At 57.4% G+C, this 22,734-nt stretch overlaps 1 protein-coding gene across 2 annotated transcripts in view; it reads left to right on the forward strand.

Moving 5' to 3' along the window:
• The first annotated feature begins 7,691 nt into the window (after positions 1 to 7,691).
• Positions 7,692 to 22,734, forward strand: part of CPNE2 (copine 2) — a 46,367-nt gene continuing 31,324 nt past the window's right edge. Inside the window, exon 1 of one of the 2 annotated variants that reach the window (XM_023637034.2) lies at positions 7,692 to 7,923. The gene's annotated coding sequence lies outside the window, so the exon portion shown is untranslated. Of the gene's footprint in view, positions 7,924 to 11,939; positions 12,054 to 22,734 lie in introns of those variants that run through there. The other variant, XM_070261842.1, reaches the window with a different exon arrangement.

A 22,734-nucleotide genomic window follows, 5' to 3' on the forward strand; every position in this document is an offset into this window, starting at 1 on the left:
GTCTCCGAGGCCGGGAGCTGTTTCTGTGCATGACTTAGTGACACCTCCTGGCCCCCAGGACTCTTGGAGGGGTCAGGGAGGCAAGGTACGCAAAGTGCCTCATATGATGAAGTAGGTACCGGTTACATGCTCGTTCCCTCCCCTTTTAGGGTTGAATATCATGAGATGCTTGACATGACGGGAGAACAGTACCCCCCTCCGTCACCTGCCTGTGGGCTGAACCGGGGGAGCCTTCCTCCATGGCTGCACCCCGTTGTGAAAAGCCGGGCAGGGGTGCAGTGACTGCCGAGGACCACTGGAGGGCGGGCTGGCCCACAGGCCAGTCCTGAGACAGCTTCCTTCATGACTAGACCCAGAAGGAAGTTAGGAGGTGATGCTGGGGGGCTGCTCCCACCTGGCGAAGGAGCCTGGATGCCTGGCCTGCTAGTGGTACATCTGGATGACTGGGCCCTGACCTTTGCCCCCCTGCACGTTGTCCCCAGTCCTCTGCCAAGCATGAGGAGAAAGTCCTCTGGCTAAGTGCCAAGCATCCACACCCGGCACAGGGACACTGTCATTGGGCCGGGCTCAGGGCACACCTGGTCCTGAGTGTGGCCATCAGCCTGGTCATGGGGGAAAGGATGGGCAGGTAAAGGATCCAAGAAGTTTACCCGAAAACTTGAGCCCAAAATTCTGTCTCCCCTTCCCGGGCAATGATGCCAAGGTGACCTTGGGTCCTTGGTGTGTGCCTTCACACTGACGGGCTTGTGCTGTCTCCTCTCCTTGCACAAGACAAGTCGCTCAAAGCCTGAAGACGCCTTGACCGGGAAGTCACGGCTGAGGAAGGCACAGTGCAGGTGCAGAAGCTCCAGGCCAGGTGCAGTGCCCTCCGGGCCGCCCCCAGGGCTCAGGGACACTCCTCATTTGCTGCATATCCATGCCACTTTCCCTTCTCCTCCTTTTCCTTAAGTTCTGCCCAAGTTCTAAACTCCGAGAAACTTTCAGCAGCTGCCCTGATATAACACACAGTATTGTCAGCGCTGCAAAGCCGGCTGGGCCCCCGTCAGGTTGGGGTGTGCTCATCGCGTCCATTTTATTAAGAAGCTTTCTCTCCCTGCTTGTTTGGAGGCCAGGACTAATCTTCTGTCCAGCACTGAGAGGTCCAGTGTCCCCTCCCCCTGCCTCCCCAAAGTAGCTCAGTTTAAGTATATATATGAAAACAAATAAAGTTCAAAACGAAGTAAAGCCGTGGGCCAGTAAGCAACGAAGTCAGAAGGGTGCTCCCCGTTTCTGCACGTGAGTCTTCTCGCTAAGAATGTGACCGGGCTGGTACGTACCCGCGTCTATCTTCAAGGCTGAGGTAAGTTCATTTCGCTACTTTGTCACTTGACCTCCGTCCTGTGGTTTTACAAATGGAATATCCACCTTTGTGATGGGAGTCATGGAATCTTCGTTCCCGTCCCCACAGGCCTCAAATCCTCCCGAGTTGCCTCCTCTGTCGTTCCCCCAAGCACACGCACATCTGAAATCCACTGTCCAGTCCAGTGCTTCTCGGAGGGGCAATGTGCACCGGATCACCTGGAGATCTGGTTGACGTGGAGATTCTGGTTCAGCAGGTCTGGGGCGGGGCCTGGGAGTCTGCATTTCTGAGATGCCCACAGGTGATGTTGCTGCTGCTGGACCACACTTAGCTTAGCGAGATTATAGACCAGTGAGTGGATCTCCACCCTGTCTGCACATTAGCATCACCCGGGGAGTTTTCTCAAATACCTTTTTAAAAATAAAGTATTTAGAAAGCTCCCCGCATGATGCTAATGTGCAGCCGATGCTTGGAGACCCACGGGGCTGGAATATGCCGCCTCTCGGAGGCCTGGCAAGACTTTGCGCCTTCGCCCCTATGTTGTCCTGAGGATCCTGGTGACCACCCCCTTCCCTAATGAGGACACCAAGACCCGGAGATTTTTCCTGACTTGCCCAAAGGCACACAGCTAGTAAGTGGTGGCACCAGGAATGGAACCTGCGTCTTTGTGACTTTTTTATTCTTTCCAGTTTTATTGAAATATAATTGACATAGAGCACTGTGTAATTTGAGGGTGTACGCCATCATGGTTTGACTCACATATATTGTGAACTGATTACCACAATAAGCTAGTTAACATCCATCATCTCACCTGGATACAAAAAAAAGAAAAAGAAAAAAATGTTTTTTCCTTGAGATGAGAACTCTTAGGATCCACTCTCTTAACTACTTTCAAATTTGGAGGCTCTTAATCCCACAGGTGCTGCCCCAGTTTCCTCCTCTGTGTGGTGACGGGATGAGGACCTACTTTCTCGAGCCACAGATTTGACCTTCTGGTTCATCTCTCCCCTCCCTCAGGGAGGGCTCCGCATCCTCTGCCGCCTGCCTTGCCTGGTGATGGCTATAGGGCATCACCATCCCTGACCTTCTCTAGACCCATAGCCACAATCTCAGCAACAATCTCCTCCGTTGTGCAAATGAGAAAACAGAGGCCCAGAGAGGAACACAACTTGCCCAAGGTCGCACAGCAAGGATTTAATGGAGCACAGAGCCCGACCCTGGAGTGGGAAGGAAAGGAGGACGTTGGGATGGCTCAGGGATGGGGGTTTCACTCTCCTGCGGGTCTGTGTGTTCCCCGGAAAGCAGGGCCCCCGGGAAGGTGAGAAGGCCGTGCACCCTTCCTGGTCCTGTTTCTGTGCCTCAGCCTGCCTCCTGCGTGGCCAAGGCCTGGCCTGAGGGCGGTGGCCCCAGCCAGAGCCGGACACACCCTCTGGACACATCCGGAGCTGTCTGGAAAGGACCTTGCTGGTTTCATAAAGATCCTCCCAGGGCAGGGCTCAGGACGTTCCTGGACAGCTGGTGGGCTGGGCTTCCTCCCACCACCACAGCCACCCGGTGAAGCGCCCCACCCCCAGCCTGGGTGTCTCCCGGCCCCCAGAGCTGCAGTCCCCCCTCCCCTTGCCCTTGGAAGCCACACCTTGCTGCTCATCCTACAAGCCCCAGCCCTGTCTGGGCTGCCCAGAAAGTGACCTTTGCCCTGAGGAGCAGGTGACAGAAGAGGAGCTTTCTCTAGAGAACAAAGGTCAACTGGGGTCCCCAGGCTGATTGGCCTAGGCCAGAAGCATCAGTTTCCTGGGCTGGGCCCCTAGTCTCTGCCCCCCAAGCCCCCCCACACACACACATTCTAGGGCAAGGTTGGGGTTGATGGAAGCGTCTGGGGCTGACTGGAGGGGCTGGGGGGCCTGAGCGTCCTGACCCTAGAAGGGGCCATCGCTGCATTAGAGTGACTGCAACCCTGGAACTTAAAAATACCAGTAACTTGGGGCTGGCCCCGTGGCCGAGTGGTTAAGTTCGCGCGTTCCGCTGCAGGCCGCCCAGTGTTTCATTGGTTTGAATCCGGGGCATGGACATGGCACTGCTCATCAAACCACGCCGAGGCAGCATCCCACATACCACAACTAGAAGGACCCACAACGAAGAATATACAACTATGTACCGGGGGGGGGCTTTGGGGAGAAAAAGGAAAAAATAAAATCTTTAAAAAAAAACAAAGAAAAAACCAGTAACTTGGGGCTGGCCCAGTGGCGCAGCGGTTAAGTTCCCACGCTCTGCTTCAGCAGCCCAGGGTCCGTGGGTTCAGATCCTGGGTGCGGACATGGCACTGCTGGCAAGCCATGCTGTGGCAGGCGTCCCATATATAAAGCAGAGGAAGATGGGCATGGATGTTAGCTCAGGGCCAGTCTTCCTCAGCAAAAAGAGGAGGATCGGCGGCAGATGTTAGCTCAGGGCTAATGGTCCCACCTTCCAAAAAAAAAAAAATACCAGTAACAACACACTGGAACCTGGTGTCTAGACATGCCTGGTAGCATGCTAGCCACATTAGGGTCTCATCAAATTCCCACAATCACCCCATGAAGTGGACACTAAATCTATCCTCCCATTCTACAGAGGGCGAAACTGAGCCCTAGGAGCTTGCAAGATCTCACCCAGGCAGTAACTAGAGCGGCTGGGATTCAAACCCAGGGCCATGGCCCTATGCCTGGAATTTGGCACTGGAGTCAGCCATGCCCACCTCTAACAGCAAGATCCTCAAGACGATGTCTCCATCGCTGATATGACTCCATATCCCCCCCCGTGGCAGATGGTATTGTCCAAAGATGGCCACCACAATGTCCCTCATCCCACATGCTCTTCCTGCAATGTGACGGTGACACTCCTCTCACCAAGAGGTGGGGGTCTATGGAGTGAGCTTGTGACCACAGGGACATTGTGTGACTTCCAAGGCTAAGTCCTATAAAAGACAATAAGGCTTCCGCCTGGTTCTCTTGGGATGCTCACCCTGGGAACCCAGCCTCTATGCTACGAGGAAGCCCAGACCACAGGGACTGGTCACCGGTAGGTGTTCCAGCTGAGGTCCCGGCTGATCGCCAGCATCAGTTGCTAGACACGGGTGTGAGAAGGCCTTCTAGATTACTCCAGCCCCTGTCAGGGTCTGACTGCAACTATATGAGAGATCCCGAACAAGAATGGCTCCAGCTGCCCGCCAGCACCGTGAGAGAGAACAAGGGGCAGGGCATTTGTGACCAGCATAGGTAACTGGGGCGCCCTGTATCCTCTCCCGCCTCACGCGGCCCTGAGGCCAGCCTGGTACACAGCCGGCACTCTCTCAATGCGTCTCCAATGCATGAGCGTACTGAAGTGTGCGGGCACCCCAGTTCCTCTGATCTGCTCGTCCAGACAGCCTGGACTGTGGACACAAACACCCAGATGGTGGTGTTACACACATACACACCCCTACCCCGCCCCAATATCGGCGTATTTAGAGAAATTCCAGCCTTCCGCGTTTCTACCAGGTCAAGGAAAGACTTCTTTCAACATATTGCAGTAACAGCCTTGCATCACGTGTAGAGCAAAGACAGGGTGTAGAATCAACGCTTGACAGACACCTGGCCTTCATCAGTTGGCCTCTGGCTCTCCTGACCCCTGACTCTTTTCAGACAGCTTTATGAGACAGAATTCACATGCTACAACATTCGCCCTGTAAAGCAGACAAGTCAACGGTCTGAGTGTATCCACCGTTGTACAACCATCACTATAATCTAAGTTTAGAACATTTCCCTCATGCCCCAACCCCCCCCCCCCAGACCAATAGCCATCACCGTGTGACCAGCTTCTTTACTTAGCGTAGAGTTTTCGGCGTTCATCCACACCGTATGCACGTCACACTTTTCTGTGGCTGAATGATATTCCACGGCGCGTGTGGTTCTGGGTAGTTTCTCAGTAAACGTCTTCGGTAGACATCTTTGCCAGCAAGTATTTTCACCGCATAACTATTTGGGCAGAAGGCAATTTTGCTGTAAGACTGGTTGACGGTTTTGTTTTGTTTTGTTTTTGTTAGTTTGGTTTCATTTCTCCATTGATGAAGTTCTCGTGGTTACTCCCACTTTCATATGATATCATCTCAGGCAGCCCTCATAGCGGTCTACAGGGTGGCGGCCAGTGGTTGTAAAATAATTAGCACTTCTTCCAATTAGCGAGGTTACTGATGGCTTTATCGAGCTGACAGATGACAACAATTAGCCCCAAGAGTTGGTTTCTTGTTTGAAACACACTACATTGGAGAAGAAAAAGAGGGCCAAGGCTTCTTCATTGAGTTGAACGCACATTTCCCACAGAACGAAGACAAGAGCTTAGTTAGGTACAAACCACACAGAAACGAAATAAAATAAAATCACTTCTTCCAGCAGCATTGCCATGAAGGTGTAGAAACACACTTTAAACGTATTCAAATATTTTGCATTTTGCTATAAAGTCTTTAATTTTGTTATTCACTATTTCATGTTTCATTATGTCCTTTTAAGTTAACATTCCTCTGTTATTTTTCGTGATTTTATCCTTTACGGCAAAATTGTCTTACTGCCTATGCAGTGAAAATGCTTGCGGCAAAGACATCTGCGGTAAAGATGCTGGTGGTGGGACCACGGGACACGCGTGCATCAGCTGTGTGGATGGACCACATTTTGTTGGTCTATTTTTTGGCGGATGGACCTGTGGGTTGTTCCCACTTGTCGGCTGTTCTGAATCATGCTGCAGTGAACGTTTGAGCACAAGTTTTTGTGCGGGCACATCTTCATTTCCCTTGGGTAGATACCCAGGAGTGGAATTGCTGTGGCCTGGGCCTTTGTCCGCTTGACCAGGGATCCAGTATCTTCTTCCCCTTTGGCAGGAACTAGCCCAACTAGCTCATCCTGCAGGTCCACTAGAGAAAGCCTCGCTGACGCCTGTGGCTGAGTGGGGTCTTCTGTGCCACCCAGCCTCCAGCCTTTGCACTTGTCATGCAGTCATATGACTGCCTGGTCTTGTCCCCGAGAAGCGAGCACCTTGAGAGGAGGGACTTTCTGCTCGGCTTCACCACTGTCCATCCCAATGCCCGGCTCTCCGGCTCTAGAGCAAGGAGACGAGAGGGATTCCGGCGGCCAGATCAATCAGGAAAGGCTTCCTGGAGGAAGAGGGGCTGGAGCTGGGTCTCAGAATGCCTAGAGATTGGTTTGCCCCACAGCTGGGCTGAGGTCTTTGAGGACTTCATTGGGAGAAAGCTGAGGAGAGCTTGGAGAGACAAAGGACGCATGGGGGACAGGCAGGAGGAGAACACAGTCAGAGCCCTGGGGTTGTTTAGTGTCCTCCCCTCCGAGGCTGCAAAGTGCCAGTGACTCAGAGTGGCTGCAGGCTGCACCAGAATCTCCCAGTTAACCCTCACCACCCTGGAGCACAAGACCCACAGCCCAAGCGCTGGGCCTTAACTCTGGCTTGGCGTAGTCCTTGAGCCCCGCGGCTGAGGGCTTCGGACGTGACCTTGAGACCCCCGGGTCAGCTCCGGCCCCACAATCTGGTTAAATGAGGTTTAGCTGTTTGAGGCACTGAATTTTAGGGGGAGGGCGCATCAGTACCACCGAGCGCCCAGCGACAAACGCATTTCTTAAGAATCGGTGCCTCTTCTTGGGAAAAGGAGATCTTTGTCAAAGGGGGGCTCCGCGCCACGCAGGCCTCAAGGACCCGCCTAACCGCCCTCCCGCTGACTAGCCCCAGGCACTGTTCGAACTGTCTTTATTTTATCGTTTCTGTCAGAGAAATATGTGTCATCTTTCCAGTCTCTGGCGGCAAGAAAATGCCAGGCTCTTTTACTATTGAAAAAAAAAAAACCAAAAAACGAGAGAACACCCTGCGGTCCTAGCGCAGCCCAGCACCGCTGAGAACCCAGCCCTGCGGTGCGGCCCCGAGGGCGCGGCGCGAGCCCATCGGCTCTCGGGGTCGGGGCCGCAGGCAGCGCCCCGGGGCCCCGCAGGTCCCGGCGGAGCCCACCCCTGGGGTCCCGGGTCCGCGGCCCTGAGCGCCCGGTGCTCGGAAGTCGGGGGCCCCCGAGGCTCCTGCGGCACCGTCTTGGGGAAGGTGCGAACCAGCGGCCTTCGATCCGCGGAGTTCCAGCCTGGCACGTTCGGACCCTGGATTCCGGCCTCGAACGTTCGGCCCCCGCGGCGCCGAGAGCCCCGAGCGCCAGGCGCGCCCGCCGCGGGCTCGGGGGCGCGGGCAGCGGGCGGGACAGCGCCCCCGCTCCGCCCGTGCGGAGCGCTCGCCCCTCCAGGAAGCGCCCGCCTCGTCTCCCTGCTTCCCTCCCCACGCCCGCCCCCCTCGGCCGGAGGGAGGAGCCCGAGCCGCCGCCACCGCCACTGCCCGCCCGGCCCGGAGGAGGACCGGACTCCGCGCGGCTGGGAGCGCACGCGAGCTGGCAGGGCCGCGCGGGCAGCGCCCTGAGCCCTCCCGCGCCCGCGGGCCCGGCCGAGCAGGCGAGCGCCGGCGATGCCCCGGCGGCCCCGCGCGCGCGCAGCGGCATCCGCGCGGTGAGGGCGGCGGCGCCCGTGGGACCCGCGGTGAGTGGGGCCGGGCGGGGCGCCCTGGCGTGAGGGCTCAAGTTCGGCCTTGGGGCTCGGCTTCTGGCGCCAGGGGAGGGTTGGAAGGAAGCTGGGTTCCCCCTGGGCGGGGGGCTGCGGCGCCCCTAGCCCGCGCCACCGGCGCGCGCCCAGATTCTGGTGCTTGGGTGACTCAGCTCCGACCCGGCCACGCGGGGGCGCCCCGCCTTCGCCCGGACCGTCGAGGGGGGAAAGCCGGCGGGGTGCGGGAGGAGGGTGGAGGGTGGCGCCCTTGGGGATCCGAGCCCAGCTGTTTTAGGGACCCCCCATTTGCCCCGAGTGAGCCTGGGGACGTTCGGAAGGTGGAGTCCCCGCCACCATCGCAGCTGCTGGAGACGAGGTCTGGCTGGCTTCTGGCAGGCAGGCTGGGGCCCCTCTCCTCGCTCCCTTACCCTACTCCCAATCCCCCAGCACGCTCCCTCTCCCCACCCCACCCTCTGCCCCAGGGAAGGGCTCAAGAGCCAGCTCCCAGGCGGGAAGAGCGAGCAGAGAGAGGGAGTGGAGCTGGGCAGCTTCCCAGAAGTCGAAGTGTGTTTGCAAACTAGTTTTTCTCACAAAAGCTGTCTGGCACCTGTGTGTTTGGGGCGGGGGCATGGAGAGAGAGAGAGAGAGCAAGGCCGCCTCTTTCTTCCCGCTCATCTGGAGCGCCGCTTCTCTGAGAACAGAGGGGTCTCACTCCCGTCTTCTCTTCCCTTCCCATCCCCCAGCGCCGCCCCCACTTCCATTTGGACCAGGCTTTCTTTGGGGAAGAGGCGCCTTCAAAGGGGGCTGTGACTGGCCAAGGTCACTGGTGGAGCTGGAACCCAGGGCTCCCGTGGCTAGATGGGGGTTCATCTTGGTGTCTGTGACTCCCCCAGCCCTGAGGTGTATTGAGGGAAGTGACAAGGACGAGGCATCTGGGAGAATTATCTCAGAGGCCCTTTGTTTTTCTGCCCTTAGTTTTCACTGGCCTAGGGGTGTGGGCTTGTAACCTTCCTGCCAGTGGCCAGCTCTGATGGCGAGCTTTGGGAGACCTTGGTCCCAACACCCACCAAGCAGTGGACCCCGGGCCCAGACCCTCCTCCCCTCTGAGCCTGCAGGTCCTCATCTGTAAAATGGGCTGATCATCCAGGGCCTGTGCGCTGGAGGCTGGGTGCAAACATGAAGGAGTGGTCTTATTGCAGTCCCTCTGGCCTGGGGCCCAGTGAGCTCTGGGACTGCCCCAGGCAGGTGACATAACTGGCCGGAATGGGAGAGGTCACCCAGACAGGTTTCGCCATTGGAAGAACCGGAGGCTATGAGCGTGGACACTTGGGTGCTCCTTGCCCTCTGCCACTCCCTTCTGCGTGGCTTGTCACCCCTTGGGTTCTGGGGTTTTTCCTTCTGTAAAAGGAAGCAATCTATGACACCATCCAGTTTACAGGGCTGCTGGGAGCCTGGAAGTGGGGAACGGGTGCAGGTGTTCTGCAAAGCAGGGTGCACTCCATGAACGGCGGTGTTTCAAGAGACCTCCCTCCCAGAGAAGAGGGCCGGAGATGGAGCCTCCGTTTCTGTTCCTGTAGGGTCTCGAGGACAATACCCGTATACCTTTATCATCTTTCATGTCATCATCATAGCGTCTTCTAACCATCGTTATTGCTGTTCACGGGAGTATCAGCGAGCCTGATGTGGGTGGTGAGTTAGGACTCCTTCTGGGGTTTTCTCAGGCCAGCCTGTTTCTCCCTCTCCCACCTCCTCCCTGGAGAGAGGAGCCTCAGAATCCGAATGTCGGACTTCTGGGCTGTTCGAGGGGCAGGGCCTGAGCAGGAAGGTTGTGGCGGCCAAGGAGAACACCATGGGGGTAGATGCAGTCCAGTGTTCCCATTGCTCCCACCTCGGGCTGGCCTCAGCAGGCTCTAAGGTGTGACAGAAAACCGGAGAGTTCTCTAAGAATTCCTGCACTCCTGCCAGAGCAGGGAGCATTGTCGCCAGGCAAGGTCCCCTCCGGAGAAGCCCCCAGCGCAGGGCCAGGGTCCCATCTGCCTGATGGAGGTCTCCCTCCCTCTCCCCTCCTCCATCCCTCACTGAGGCTGCGGAGTCGGGGCAGTCACCTCGGGAATCCAGTCCCCTCCCTTTTGGAGAATGTGGCCTCAGAGGGGGATTTCGTCCCCTCCTGCCCGGCCCCCTGTGGGACACAGGAAGGGCTCTTTGGTCACTCTGGGATCTTGCAGGCAGCAACTGGAGAAGGTGCCGATCATGTCCCGCCCCCATTGTCCAGAGGGAGGATGTGGGGTCCTGAGGGGAGTCATGTTCCCGTCCCGGTCCCCGGAGGGCTCACGGTGCCTGAGGACTCAGCGGGAGTCAGAGGTGCCTCCGGCTCCCAGCCCAGTGTCCTCTGCCCTCGCCGGGCCACCCGGCCTCCATTCCGTGATGTGGCCGAGGGCACTGTGCTGCTCCATGTCCCGGAGCGTTTCTCCACCGGCGCCGTGCGCGCCTTCCTCCAGGGTCTGAGATGGGACTGGTCACTGATCCCTCACTCTCACGTCACCGAGCGTGACTGTTCTCGGGCATTAGCCACTCTCTGTAGTCGTCTTATTTATTCATCGGTGTCCCAGCTTATTATCTGCCTCCTCCGCAAAGAGTGTCAGCTCGGCAGAGGCGGGGGACAGTGTCCATCTTGTTCGGGGCTCTTTCCCTGCACTCGCGTGGTGCTCAGTAAAGGTCCATAAGTGTCGTTCACACCGAATCGACCCCTCGTTGTGGCCTCCTGTTAGATGGGTCTGTGATGTCCGGCGATGGAGCCTGGAAGAACCATGCGCTCGCCCTGTGGGGTCTCTGGAGGGATCCCTGTCTCGCCGTGCTGAGTAGGGGACCGTCAGAGGGCGGTGGACGTGCTATGCAGGAGCGACAGATGCTGGCCTAGGGCACAGGGGAAGGCGTGTGTCTGGGAGACGGTGGGATTGGCCTGCACTGAAGGACTGGGAGAGGTGGGCATGGTGGCTGCCGCCCAGGGCGGGGCATCCCTGGCTGCCACCACCCGCCAGCCCAGAAAGTGAGGTGTGCTGGGGAGGGGCCCCCATTCCCCGTGTGGCTGGGCCACATCTCCTAACCCCTCAGACCTCAGTTTCTTCATCTAGGAAATGGGCGTCCTTGGACCAGGGCTCTTCCCACCGCTTTCTTCCTGGGGGTCTTTGGGCAGCTGTGAAAGGGCTTGTACACTGAGGAGGGTTGTGCACAGATGTGGTGATTCCTCTTGCGCCTGTGGCTTTGGGTCCCCGCCTTCCACGAGGACTTCCCTCATTGTGCAGCCATCGGTTGTCACTCAACAACTGCTTACTGAGCCGCTCCTCTGGGCCAGGCACTGTGCTGAAGCTGGGGCTACAGCTGTGGAGCTCCAAGTGGAGTCGGGGGACAGAGTGAGGCAAGCAAATGACAGAGAAGCAGGGAAATTCTGCGAGTGGAAAATGCCCTACAGAGAAAGAGGCAGGGTGGAGTGAATGAGATGGGGGCGGCGTGCCCAGGGCCCGGGAGGCCCCTTCGAGCTGTTACATTATTGGTCTCTCATTCACGGCTGGATCCCAGCCTGCCTGGTGCCCAGCAGGTGCTCGGTGGATATTTTTGAATGAATGACCAAGGGAGGAGGGTCCCAGGCAGAGGAAACAGCACACACAAAGGCCCTGTGGTGGGAACATGCCTAGTGTTTTCCAAGAGCCCATTGTCCCCATGACCCAGCTCTCTAGAGTCTCATCAGGAGCTGGGGGCATCTGGCCTCCCCGCTGTGCCCTGGCTGTCCCCTCCCCACGACACAGGAGGGAACGTGCTCAGCTCCCAGCTGATGCCATCCAGCCTTTCCCTCCTTTTGGGCCCCCACCATCTTTCCGAGTCACGCCCCTCTTACCTTATGCTGTGTTGGGTAAGAGCCGAGCTCTGGGGTAACAGTCCTTTTCCTCCCCGAGGGTGAGGACTCAGGGAGCTGAGCTGCCTCGTTTCAGACTGGTTTGCCGACCAGCTGAGTGACCTTGGGCAGTGTATTGGTGACCCAGGGCTGCTGTGACAGAGTTCCACAAACTGGAGGGCTAAAACAACAGAGATGTCTTCTCGCACAGTTCCGAGGCTGGAAGTCTAAATCCAAGGTGAGGGCAGGGCCATGCTCCCTCTAACGGCTCTTGGTGGGGGGGGTGCTTCCTGCCTCTTCAGCCTCTGGTACCACCGGCAGTCCTTGCCTTGGGGCAGCATCGCCCCCGTCTCTGCCTCCTTCTTAGGGCTGTCCTCTGTCGTGTCTTCACATCATCCTCTCCTAAGGACATCAGTCATGTTGGGCTCACCCTTCTCCAGTGTGACCTCGTCTCAGCTAATCACGTCTGCAATGACCCAGGTTCCAAATAAGGTCACGTTCTGAGATGCTGGCGGGTAGGATGGCAACATCTCTTTTGGGGGGACACAATTCCATTTCTCACAGGCAGGTTACATCACCTTGCTGTGCCTCAGCTCTCTGATCTGTCAGATGGGGTGGTAGTAGCAGCGCCCATCTCTCCCGGGCTTGTGGGGAGGCCTGAGTGCACGGATGCAACCCTCCGAGCAAGACCAGGTACACAGGAAGAGCTCGGTCAGGGCTCTGATTCCGTCTCCAAAGCAAAGACTTCCTGGGAACCGGGACCAGCACTGAAGAGCAGATGGTGATGTCCTTGGCCAGGAGCATTTGCTGAGGAGGGCCTGGGCCTGGGCACTGAGGCTCAGTGAGGCCCCTCCCCACTGTCTAGATGAGAAGGGCCGGGCGGCGCCTCTTCAGTGTGGCAGCGTGTGGGTGGGCCGCATGAAAGCACTGAACGGCAAGGAGCCACTAACAAAAGATGGGGGGAGCCCCATCGGCAGACGGATGGAGCGGGGTGCCCAGCCACTGTAGGAACCCACAGGCGACTCAGGCACTGGGTGAATCCAGATGACTTCTCAGGCCCTGTCAGCCCAGAGTTTCTGGGCAGAAGGTGGGGACCAGAAGCCCGGAGCAGCCCAGCAAAGACTGAGGGGCATTTGTAGATTCCCCAAAGCTGGAAGGAGCCCCAGCCCTTGACAGGTAGGGAAACTGAGGCGCAGGGAGGGGAAGGGACTTCCGGGAGTTCACACAGAATTGGGAGCCCCTGTCTCCTACTCTCCCTGTGGTAGTCCCCTGGGTGGGTAGGGCTCTGGCCTGTGCGCCAGTCTCTGACGCTGCCCCACAGTCCTCTTTGAGTGAAGCCAAGTTGGAACGACTTTGACCTGTGGTCGTTGTCACCATGCCCTCCTCCCTCCATGAGCTTGGTCAACCCTCTGAGCCTGGCCAGACCCATCCCAAGATCCCTGAAGTACTGTCTGCATCCCAGAGTATGTCCACACCCATCCTAAAGTGCATTCCCGGAGACGGGAGGGCAGGGCACCGCCAGCTGCACTTTGCAGATGGAGAGGAGACCTGGAAGGGAGGGGTGGCTTCTGTGGGACTGAACCCAGGGCCTGGATCTCCGGGGGGAGGGAGGAAGCCCCCTCACCCTGCGGGGCCAGCCCTGGGACGACAGCCTGGGGAGACCCCAAGGCCAAGCCCTTCAGTGCAAGGCTGAGCTGAACCAGGGGTCTGGGGGCCCAAGGGAGGCCCTCCCCCAGGGGCCAGAGCTTAGTAGTTAGGCAGGGGCTGCAGAGAACAGCCTCCCCTATTTGTGTGGTCGTCGGGCCGACCGTGCTGCAGCCTCTTGCGTGCTGGCTGCAGCTATATTTATCCCTGTAGTGGCCTGGCTGCCTGGCTGCCCTTCGGGGTGCGGTAACTTCCAGCACGGCAGCCGGTGCCTCAGCTCAGGTAGGGAAGTCACTGTGTCGAGATGCTGCCCCCACTTTGCCGAGAGCGGCAGCCTGCTCTCTAGGGGCTCCTCCCCCCGGCGTTGCAACAGTGGGCGTGCGGGAACGGCCCCCAGAACCAGGGCTGGGCGACGTTCGGGTGTTGGGGCTGGGCCTCAAAGGTGGAACCAGATAAACTTCAGGGCCTTTCCATTCAGATTCAGAGAACTCATGATTCCCAAATCCTGGGATTCTGTGACTCTGTAGTCCCAGGCTTCTACAGTTCCAGGATGCTGCGTATCCTTTTTCCCTCACCTTCCCCTCCTCACTGTCCACAAACGTGTGTGGAGCTCCCATCCTGTGCCTCCCTGTTCCGGGAACAACAGAGACGGAAATAAGACCCGGTCCCATCTTTAAGCTCAAGTGAGGGTGACATTTCCTAAGCCGGTGGTTGCAATATGGTGACAATGTAAGTGCTTCCCCTCGAGGACGAGGGGCTCAGGAGCGGCTTTGTACAGGAGTCCCCCAGTTGTTTTCTGAACATTTTATTGAAGCATCGCCTGCAAAATAGAGCAGATGCCCCACATGTACAACCCGGTGACCTTTCACAAACCGAAAACATCTGTGTTAGCAGCACCCAGACGGAGAAACAGAACGTGACCCTCACCGAAGCCCCCAGGTGCCCCCTTCCGGCCACTGACACCCCTCCCGACCCCCGCTCTCCGGGTCTCCAGCAGTGTAGATTAGCTTTGCTTGTGTTTAACTTCTGATAAATGAAATCATACAGGATGGCGTATTCGTTGCCTCTGGCTTCCTCTGCTCAGCATATTCATGAGACCCCTCATTGTTGGTCCCCTTGTGCTCCTTCCTGCTCGTGGCAGTGCAGTACCTTGCGTGGACGTTCACCATTTATCTTCTCCTGATGATAGGCATTTGGGGTTTCCAGTCTGGGGCTGTTACAAGCAGTGAAGTTATGGAAGTTCTTGTGTGTATGTCTTTTGCTGAACATACGTGCACATGTCTGCTGGGCGTTGCTGGGTCACACGTTTATTTAGCTTTTGTAGACACTGCCACACATTTCTCCAAAGCTGTTATACCAATCTACACTCCGCTTGGCGACATCGCAGAGATCCAGTTGCTCCACATCCTTGCTGACACTTGGTATTGTCAGCCTTTTTTCCTTTGGCCATCCCGGGGAGGGGGAGGGCAGAGGAGTATTGGTTGCAATTGGTTTTGCTGAGCTGAATTTGAACCATGAAAGAGCCAAGTGATGAAGGGGGAAGGGCAATCCAGGCAGAGGGAACAGCATGTGCAAGATTATGGGGGCATGAAAAAGTATTCCTGGAACTCTGTAGTAAATGGCATAGCTGGAGCCAGAAGTGTGGGGGCTACGTCAGGGAGTTTGAGAATGGCAGGGAGCCACGCAGAGGTTTTTGTTTTTTAAAGGTTTTGTTTTTCCTTTTTCTCCCAAAGCCCACCAATACATAGTTGTGTATTTTTACTTGTGGGTCCTTCTAGTTGTGGCATGTGGGACACTGCCTCAGCATGGCTTGATGAGTGGTGCCATGTCCATGCCCAGGATTCGAACTGGTGAAACCCTGGGCTGCCAAAGCAGAGCGCGCTAACTTAATCACTCGGCCACAGGGTGGGCCCCTGAGAGGTTTTTCTTTTTCTTTTTGAGGAAGATTAGCCCTGAGCTAACATCTGCCGCCAGTCCTCCTCTTTTTGCTGAGGAAGACTGGCCCTGAGCTAGCATCTGTGCCCATCTTCCTCTACTTTATATGTGGGATGCCTGCCACAGCGTGGCTTGACAAGTGGTGTGTAGGTCCACACCCAGGATCCCAACTGGCGAACCCCAGGCTGCCAAAGCAGAATGTGCAAACTTTAACCGCTACAGCACTGGGCCAGCCCGAGAGGTTTTTCTTTTTTGCGGCCAGCACCTACAGTGTGTCAGGCATTTTGTAATTTCCGTTTGATGGATAAGAAAACTAAACTGTGGGGTCTGGCCGGTGGTGCAGAGGTTAATTTCACATGCTCCACTTTGGCGGCCTGGGGTTTGCTGGTTCTGGTCCTGGGCACAGACCTACACATCACTCATCAAGCCATGCTGTGGTAGCATCCCACATACAAAATAGGGGAAGATTGGCACGGATGTTAGCTCCTCAACAATCTTCCTTAAGCAAAAAGAGAAGGATTGGCAAGAGATGTTAGCTGAGGGCCAATCTTCCTCACACACACAAAAAAAAAAAAGGAAAGGAAAATGAAACTGAGACTCAGAAAGACCAGATGACTTGTCCCGAGTCGTATTAGCAGAGGTTGTGGAGTGCAAATCCTTCCAAGCCTCAGTTTGTTCGTCTGGAGAATGGGGGTGATGACACCTCACTCGAGGACGTTGTGAAGCTGTAGGAGTTAAAGTCCATCATGCACTCGGCCAGGGCCTGGGGCCGGCGTTATGAGGACTCCTGTTTTATTATTTCTCCATCAGCACAGTCGCTCATCTCCCTTCCCTCCCAGCTGACCGGGTCGGGGGTGGGCCCTCCCCGCTTCCGCAGTAAGGAAGGGCTGGCCCAGAACTCCAGCCCCAGCACCGTGGTTTCCTGCCCCTGGCACGTCTCCTAGGACCTAAAGTTTGCTGTGATGGTTAATTTTAAGTGTCAGTTTGGCTAGACTGTGGTGGCCGGTTGTCTGATCAAACCCCAGCCTGCCGTTGCTGTGTAGGTATTTTCAGATGTGATTGACATTGAAATCAGCAGACTTTTATTAAAGCAAATTACTCTCTATTATTTGGGTGGGCCTCATCCAATCCGTTGGAGGCCTTGAAAGCACAGACTAAGGTTTCTCCAAGAAAAAGGAATTTGGCCTCAAGACTACAACACCGAACTCTTGCCTAGTTTCCCCTGCCTGGCTTGCCCTGTGGTTTGGACTCAAGATGGCAATGTCAGTTCTTACCTGAATCTCCGGCCTTGCGTCTTGTCCTGCAGGTTGTGGACTTGCCAGCCCCCACAATCGCATGAGCCAATTTCTTAAAAGAAATCTGTCACTCTCTCTAGAGGTCGCCTATTGGTTCTGTTTTCTCTGGAGAACCCTGACTAATACAGTTGCCATTTGTCTTCCTGGAGCTTCTGATCTGGGAAATGGGGTGAAGAATGCAGCTTAGATCTGGACGCATTCAAGACCCGTTCCAACCCTGAAAAGTCGGTAAATGCAGCCGCCAGAGCCAGTGAGGACCGGGCCTCTGGTTAGCTGAGGGTTCCAGCTACCAAAGTGTCACCGTCTAGACCAGAGGTTGCAAACTCAGGGGTCTGCTGAGACCTGGCCGGGAACTCAGTGTGTGAGGCTGGCCGGGCTTGCATGGGACCAAGTATGACATCTGCCTCATTCTGCCCAGTGTGAGCTAAACCAGAGGCATCTGGGGTGGGGCCAGCCACCAGGTGGCCATAGTGCAACCTCCGGGCTAGGGTCAGTGCAACATGCTGTCTCAGATGGGCTGCCTCAGCGTGACCTGGGAGCTTGTTAGCAATGCAGACTCTCAGGGCCCTCCGCTACCTGCTGAATCAGAATCTGCATTTTTTTTTTAAAGTTTGGCACATGAGCTAACAACTGTTGCCAATCTTCTTTTTGTTTTTTCTGCTTTTTCTCCCCAAGTCCCCCAAGTACATAGTTGTACATTTCAGTGGCGAGTCCTTCCAGTTGTGGCATGTGGGATGCCGCCTCAGTGTGGCACAACAAGCGGTGCCATGTCTGCGCCCAGGATCCAAACGGGCAAAACCCTGGGCCACAGCAGCAGAGCGTGCAAACTTAACCACTCGGCCCCCAGAATCTGCATTTTAACAAGGTGTCCCACCTACTTTTAAGCCCACCGCAGAGTCACCTGGACAGCTTGTTAAAACACAGGCTGATAGGGGCCGCCCCGTGGCCGAGTGGCTAAGTTCGCGCACTCCGCTTCGGTGGCCCAGGGTTTCGCTGGTTCGGATCCTGGGGCCGGACATGGCACCGCTCATCAGGCCATGCTGAGGCGGCATCCCACATGCCACAACTAGAAGGACCCACTACTAAAAATATACAACTATGTACCGGGGGGCTTTGGGGAGAAAAAGGAAAAATAAAATCTTTAAAAAAAACCCCACAGGCTGATAAGTGCCATGCAGGGACTCTGATGCAACAGGTCTGGAGCGGGGCCGAGGATGCTGCATTCTGCATCCAGGAACCACACTTGGAGGACTGAGAGCCTGGGGCCACCCCCGGAGCCTCTGCTGCCGGTGGTTAGAGCCCCCTGAGCAGGATTTACCCTGAGGGTCCCGGAGGCCTCTGCCTGAGAGTGGAGCACCTTAGAGGGCATGTGGGTGTGGGGCCAAGCTGTTATTCCCTCCCCAGCATCCCACCCACCACCTAGGTCACCCTTGGCGTTCCTGCACTGTGTCTGCCAGCTGAGAAGCAGAGCCTGGAGCCCTGTTTCTCAACCGGTTTTAACTCGTGCCCCCTTTACATAAACCAGATACTTCACACACCTCTCGGGTTTGATCTGCCCTCCCTTCCCACCCCAGCCATGGGAATCGCAGGAATACCACAAGCCACATAGTGTCGCTCCAAGGGCTTCACCGTACTTAATCCTCCCCATACCCCATGAAAGCGCTCTCATTGTCCCCATTTTACAGAGGGGGGAAACTGAGACCAGCAAGGTTAAGTAACTTGCCTGAGGTCCCCCAGCAGGTAAATGGCAGAGCCAGGATTCAAAGCCAGGCTGTCTGAGTTCATGGTCTGTGCTCCTAACTGCGGCATGGGACTGAACAGAGGACTGAGCCCCTGTCCTTGTTACTGCCGCCAACAGGACTTTGTAGAGTGTTACTTCCTACAGTTGGCACTGAACACAACTTCCTTTTTCATTTTCCAACTATCAAGTTGAACATGCTTCTCCAGATGGCACACCATGCTGCCATCCTGGCCGCAGGGCCTGCCCTTCCCTCCCCTTCCATCCCGTCGGGGTCTCCACGTCTCCCCCTCAGCCATCCATCCCCCTGTGCCTCCTCTCCTGGTGTCTCCCAGTCACAGCCCATCTTGGGTTGAGACCCTCGGCCACCTTGGCATTTCCTCCCCACGGTGGGGTGCACAGCCCGGCTCCTGGGTCCTGAGCCGCTGGACCAACGGTAGGCAGAAGGATGGACTCGTGGCTCTTGGCCTCAGCACCATCTTTCCCTGGCTCAGAAAAGCTGCTGCCCCCTCTTGGGCCTCCGTTTCCACCCCTGTGAAGTGCAACATGAGCCCCTCTCCTGCTGGCCTCTTGGAGCAGCGACAAGGGTCCAGAGTTTGAGAAGCAGCCTTGCGATCTCTCAAGTGACATATGCGGGGCAGGCGGCTGTGATTTTTCTGGGGCTGCAGATTAAAGAGACTGCCTGGTGGGCTCCCTCCCTCCCTCGTTTGCTTGGCATATATTTATTCAGCACTCACTACGTGCGGATGCTGCTGTAGATGCCGGGGAAACAGTGGTGATCTCTCCCTCATGGAAATTACGTTCTGGGGGAGCAGACAGACAATACACAAGGTGAACAGACAAGCAAGTAAAATGAGTGTACATTACAATGATATGTGAAGGAAAGAGTGTGGGGCTGAGACAGAGATTACATTAGCTGGATGACCAGGGAAGGCCTCTGAGGAGGTGACATTAAGCTGACAACTAGACCCGTCATGTGAAGAAAAGCATTTCTGGCACAAAGAATAGCAAGTGCAAAGGCCCTGAGACAGGAGAGAGGCTGGCATATTTGCAGAGCAGAAGGAGGCCAGTGTAGCTGGGGCAGCAGGAGCAAGGGGGAGGGTGGCATGAGCTCAGGTCAGGTCAAGTGGGGCCCTGTCGGCCTGGGGAGGCTTGGGTTCCCTTGGAAGGAGAAGCCACTGAGAGATTTTCAGGTAGAGCTCTGTAGCATCTGATTGGCACGTTCCTCTGGCTCTGGTGTGGAGGAGAGAGTTGGAGCTGGAGTGGCATCAGTGGGACCTGTTATGGGCCAGTGCATGGCTGGGCACAAGATGATGGGGGCCAGGCCGGGCCAAGGCAGTGGAAGTGGGGAGAGGAGGATGATGCTGGGTGCAACTTGGGGTGGAATCAGCAGCAGCAGTGGGATATGGGGGGTGACAGCAAGAGAGAGGTCAAGGATGATGGAGTCCTAGGTTTCTGGCTAAAACCAGAATGTTCTAGACCTGTGGCTCAGTGCCAGGCTCCAAATCCTGTCCTTCTGCCTAATGGGCAAGATGTCTTAGGAGCTGGGGCCAGTGGACCCTGTAGGGGCTGAAGCCTCTGCTTCTCGTTCATTGCTGTAGCCCCAGGGTGCTCAAGAAATGTTTGTTGAATAAATGAATGGGAGTTCCCAAGCCCTACCTTCTCTTTGCCTCGGTTAACCCATCTCTAAAAGGGTATCCCCGCCTTCTAGCTCCTTCCCTGGGGGTCTGGTCACCCCAGAAGGCCTGTGTCCATCTGGGCCAGGAGTCAGGACCATCCGGGAGCAGGCCTTGGCTCCCCAGGGCCCCTCTCCAGCCTGAAACCTCAAATTACCTGTGGGGTGGGTGGGGGCTGCGTTTCCATCCCGGCCAGATGCGCATGGCAGGCCCGGCCTCCCTTAATGACACCTTGCCCGCAGCCCTCTTGCTGGAGTAGGAGGGGAGGGGGCCCAGCCCAGCCTAAGCTGTGGTTTCTTTTTCCATTGCGTCAGGCCTCAGGGTCCGGCCCGCCTGCCCGCTGCCGGGCTGGCACAGAGGGGCCCGCTCTGACCCCTGCCCGCCCCGACTCCAGACATCATGTGCTCCCCGTTTCGGGCATCCAGAAGTTTCCAGCCAGAGGGTGAGTTGGGATGAGGGACATGCCCCCAGCTGGGGGAGAAGCGCCCCTTCCCTGCCCACCCATCGCTCACTCTAGCGGGGCCTGTGCGCTGGTCCAGGTCGAGCTGCAGCGGGCTCCGAGGAACCCAGCCTAGCCCGACCCTCCCCTGTGGCCTGGCCCTCCTGGCCGTGTCCTCAGCCAGGCCGGAGCCAGCGAGGGGGAAGAGGCTAGTGAGTAACCCAGGGCAGCGTGCTGGTGGCTTGGACCGGAGGAGGGCGGAGGCCGGGAGAAGTGGCCCCGGGGTGTGTGTAGGCACGCGTGCCTTTCCGTCTGTGAATCTGGGGGCATGTGTGCATGTGTGTATATGTGACCACACATGTGTGTTCATGCACGAGAAAGTGTGTGAATCTGGGCACGTGTGCCTGCCACCCCTCAGGATGAAAACAGATGTGTCTGACTGGGCAGCAGGGGGACGGTGGCCCAGGTGGTCCATGACATCCAGCATGTCATGAAGGGGGCCTGTGAGGTGGAGAGGAGGTGGGTGAGCTGGAGTCCACCCCGTCAGTGATGATGGGAGATGCAGGGGTGGCACAGGGTGACCCCAGAGGAACTGGTGACTTTGGGCTCACTAGGGCCCTCTGAGCCTCAGGCTCCCTTTGGCCTGGCTGATCTCGGCTGTCCCCACCTAGGTCCTCGTTCCTCATCATGCTTGGCAGTGCCCCCGCTGGGCCGGAAGGCGACACATTGGCCTGGGGGTCTGGAGATCCAGCCCACATCCTGCCTCTGCTGTTTCCTGGCTGGGTGACCTTGGGCAGGTGACTTCTGCTCTCTGGGCCTCAGTTTCCTCATCTGCAAAAGGGGGGTGGCTGTCATGCCCCACCCAACCTCTAGGGAGTTGTCAGCATACACAGGTGTTCTCTCAGCCCCGCAGCGAGATGTCCACTGGGCATCCCTAAGCCCGCCCCCCTTGCCTGGCCGAGGACTCGCTCCCTCCCCCACTTGGCACGGCCACCCAGCTGCACACAGCGAGCTGGAATGCACTTCTCCAGCCCCTCTGGTGGAAACCGATTTTTACGCGACAAGAATAAATCCTGCAGGCAAATTGCAGTGCTGTCCTGACATTCTGGGCCCGTGTGATTGTAATGAGGTTCTGGGGACTGGCAGTGGGAGGGAGGGGGCTGAGCGCTGGCTTTGTCACTGTCCAGAACCTCTCCTTGCCAGGCATGCCCGGGCACCATGTGTCTGGACGGGGAGAAGGGCCTCTGGGCCAGCCCCACACTCACCCAGGCCTCTTGCAGACCAGCCATGTCTGCCCAGTACGAGGCTGGTGCTTGGGGAGGGGGCTGTGGCTGGGGGCCAGGGGAGGGGCCAGGCCCAGCGTTGGTCCTCCCTGCCTGGACCACAGCGGCCTCCTCGCTGGGCCCCCCCCGCTGCCTCTTCCTAGTCCAGCAGTCCCTTCTCCCCGCAGGGGCGGGAGGGAGCCTTTACAAACACAAATTGCGTCATGTCGCCCCTCTGCTTAGAACCGCGGAGCCTTCCATCACTCTCAGAATAAGCCCCCCTCCGTATCGGGGGGGCCCCCAGCCCGCGGGCCTGGCAGCTCTGCCCACCTCTCTGCCAGGCTGGAACGAGAGCTCTGGGAGGTGAGACGGCAGCCTCCCCCGAGGGTCCCGGGCCTGGCATGCTTCCTGGGACCTGCTAGACACGCAGTCCCCACTCTAGAGTGAGTGAGTGAGCCTCAGCGTCTCTGGAAGACGGGCCGTGTCAGCACCTGCCTCTCGAGACGAGACGGAGCAAGGATTAGGGACACGGTGCCAGCCACGTGCTCAGCCTCAGCGGGGTCAGTGCTCAAAGCACAGTAAGGTGGATTCGTGTCCCCGGGGGGACCCTCCCCTCCGCTCCTGCCTCTGGGCAGGGCAGGGCCAGATTCCCACTCAGCAGGGAGGGCACAAGGTACTAGTCCAGGAGTTGGAGCCTGGCCTTGTGGGTAAGGGTCTGGGGGCTGGACTCGTCCACGCAGAGGTGGGATCTGTGCTAGGTTCACATGCGCCGGGGGAGGTAAGATCTGACCACGGGAGTCCCCTCGGGCTGTGTTGTGATGTCTGTGCACAGACGAGGAAACTGAGGCACAGAGGGCTTGTCTGCAGGGCCTGTTGCGGGTGGGACTCAGAGCTCCCCTCTGCCCCTTGAGATGGGTTTCTCCACACTTG

Source organism: Equus caballus, chromosome 3 (genome assembly GCF_041296265.1).
Source record: "Equus caballus isolate H_3958 breed thoroughbred chromosome 3, TB-T2T, whole genome shotgun sequence".
In the NCBI taxonomy this organism is placed as follows: domain Eukaryota; kingdom Metazoa; phylum Chordata; class Mammalia; order Perissodactyla; family Equidae; genus Equus; species Equus caballus.